Genomic DNA, 3,323 nt, shown 5'->3' with positions numbered 1-3,323 from the left:
TTCTTGTAATGGACCTAGCCAGCCCACTCTTCTAGCAGATATAATGGTCCCATCAAAACCCATGGGCAGGGGCCTGTTTTTTGTTAACCAGTATATGACTTTGTTGAGTAAGTCTTGTTCCCGCTCAGTTTTTCCATGTTTGATTACTGGAACTCCTGCTAGAACACACACAAAGGGTACAGCCTCCGGGGGTAACTGAATGTGAGTTGTGTTATTATTAGGTTCTACTCTTGTAGCAGTATGTTGTAAAGGACCCGGTTTGTGGTTAACTTTAGGTGCATTGAGGGGTGGAAGGATAGGGACTAAAGGTATAGATTGGTTGTTACTGTTAGTGCCAGGTGGGTTGGGACAGATTGACGTTACAGGATTTTCAGTACGAGTTAGGTTGGCCTTAATGCATTTCTCTATTCCCAACAACTTATCCTCTAGGGTGGAAATTTTGGCAATTAATGGCGAAATGAGTGAGCCAACCATTTGTTCAATCTGGGCCAGAAAGTTCACATTGAAGGAGGTGATCCATTGGTCGTTTTTATCTTCCAATTTTAGAAGGGTGTTAGTCGCACTCAGTGGAGAGCTAAGACACAGTTTTTGTTGTTTTGATTTATTCCCTATGGGCTTGGTCCCATCCCACTTCCTTTTACTAGATGAGGGTTGAGGAAAAACAGTGATTGGTGTATTGGCATTTTTGGATTGGGGAAGTTGTACCAGAGGACTGGCGATTGGGGTTGACATACTGGGACGTTTAGCGTGGCAAGGGGAAGAGCTTTTGATTTCGTTTCTGGCTTCCACAGTGGCATAGCTTGTTTAACAGAGGGAATTAAGCTCATCCAGCAGCGAGAGGTGTTGCACCGTACCATTCGTAGGGTCCGCCGGTTGATTAATGGATATATTAGAATTGGCAGATTCATTCATGATGGCGGTGGACGGAGATGGCCTTTCTAGAGTTTGTGACCCTGAGTACAAGCCTCTCTGGCTGATCGATTTCTTGGTCCCCCCCTTATGAGTCATCATGGGGTGTACAAATATTAGGCTATAGAAAAGCCTCAATAAAATCAAAGGGTTTTAGAGAATTTTCAGCTAAGGTCCAATTTATAATCCCTTGCCAACAATGTCAGAAAGATCAGAAAGTTGGTACCTTAGCAGTGTGATGAAGTCAGGGGGAGCGGCCCCGTCCCGTCCTCTTCGTGCCTCTGAGGGCCACAGAGGGGCCCCCCCTTTGCCCAGGCTTCACCCGCGCGCGGTCCCGCAACGCGGGGGCTCAAGATTCTTTTATGCGCCTCCGGGCGCAGGATTAGCGGCAGCGGCCGCAAAGGATCCCGGGTGGTGTAGTTCTTCTCCTGGCGGCCGCTAGATGGTGTGCTGCGGCGGCGGGAGGGAGAACAGGGCAGCCAACAGGAGTCGTGGCAATCAGGGTAGCCAGCGGGGGTCCCAACAGCGGTTTGCATGAGGTGAGCAAGCCCCTTAGTGAATGACACAAGCCCCCGCTCCACCGGGGCTCAAGATTCTTTTATGCGCCTCCGGGCGCAGGATTAGCGGCAGCGGCCGCAAAGGATCCCGGGTGGTGTAGTTCTTCTCCCTCCTCCCGGCGGCCGCTAGATGGTGTGCTGTGGCGGCGGGAGGGAGGGAGAACAGGGCAGCCAACAGGAGTCGTGGCAATCAGGGCAGCTAGCGGGGGTCCCAACAGCAGTTTGCGTGAGGTGAGCAAGCCCCCCAGTGAATGACACAAGCCCCAAACTACTATGCAGATTTGCATCAAATACCAACAAAATGTCTTTCTGGACCAAGGTCTAGCTTTCTGCCAAATCTGGGGCAATTCTGTTCAGTGGTTCACGCTGTAGTTGTGTCTAAAATTCCTATGGGAGATTGCATGGGAAAAATGCATTTTGGGACCCCTTTTATCTCGGCCCTGCTTCACAAATCAACCCAAAATTTCAAAACAGCAGCTGAAGTAAGTGACAAACTAGTTTTGAATATTTTGTGAAGATTTGTCAAACAGCACCAAATTATTAGCAAAACAAAAAAACTTTTCCTATGGAAACTAGGTGCTATCTGAAAATAACGACATGTTGTAAAATAACACAGGCCGGGGCGTACACTTGTGACGGTACAGTACCCCCAATGGAATGAATATTGAATGTAAATGTTCAGGCAACTGGCTAAAAAAATAGCCATGTCAGCAGTGCAAAGGTATTCAGTTAAATTGCTGCCAATGGCCACACAAATCCATGCACTTCACATGAACCAGGAGCAATGCATGTTGAAGAGAAGAATCATACAATTTATATGTTGTGACAGACCTATTATATGACTATGGTTCAATGCAATTCAATAGTATAATGTACTAATAGGTCTTACAGCATGTGATGTTTGTACCTGAAGACAACGAGTTTCATAATATTGCCATTATGGTCCTTCGTCCATCATTTGCGGTTACATTGTTTACCTAGTTACCCACCTTCTAGCAAGTTTTTATATTTCGTAAGCATGCATACTGTACAAGAAGAAGTAAAAGAGTCTTGACAAGGAGAACAATTTTCCTTGTGGGTGCCTTTTTCTTTCCTTTTTTTCTTTTCTTTTCTTCTCTTTGTTTTTTCTATGTGGGCCAGCAATGCCACCATTTTTTCATTTCCTACGAAGTAGAGATTAAGTTCTAAGGGTGTCTAAGACACCATGAGGTGACAAATAACAAGTATTCCTCTGACTTAGTTTTTAAATTCATCCTGCTAGAACCATGTTGATGTTTGTAGTTTATGTTTGAGAGCCGTAGGCTCTACAGGGTTATACAGGCTCTCCCCCTGTTTTATGTTTATATAGTATTTATTAAGCGAGGCAGACATCCAACCCATCACTTCCCTGTCCGTGGCATTTTGCTACCTAAAACTGTAGCATCGTTTAATTTGGTGCTGCAGTTTAGGCTGTGAAAAGCCAGGGAACAATCAAATAATGCAAATAAATTAATTGCTGGTGTTTCCCTAGGGACTATGAGAAATCCTTTGGGAGGCATAGAGGTGTAGGGGAAAATGGAGAAAAAAATGCTTGCATAAACACTGTGCCTACATACTACAATCATCCTCAAGCACATGAAACTGATTTCAGTGTAAAAAGAAAAAATGAACACAAAACAAAAAGTCATAGCTCTCTTCCATCAATGTCCTAAAAAATGGCTTTGAAAACTGACAAAAAAAAGATTTAACACAGTGGCTGGCTTGGACAAAATGTATGACGGTCACACATTGAAACAACAACAAGCAAGAAGGCCTGGACAGCAAAGAACACATGCAGGCCTATGTCAAATGCACAATGGCTGGCTACACAAAATGGTC

This window comes from Lissotriton vulgaris, chromosome 3_1, assembly GCF_964263255.1.
Source record: "Lissotriton vulgaris chromosome 3_1, aLisVul1.2, whole genome shotgun sequence".
NCBI classification, from domain to species: Eukaryota; Metazoa; Chordata; class Amphibia; order Caudata; family Salamandridae; genus Lissotriton; species Lissotriton vulgaris.
This window is presented reverse-complemented; position numbering follows the sequence as displayed.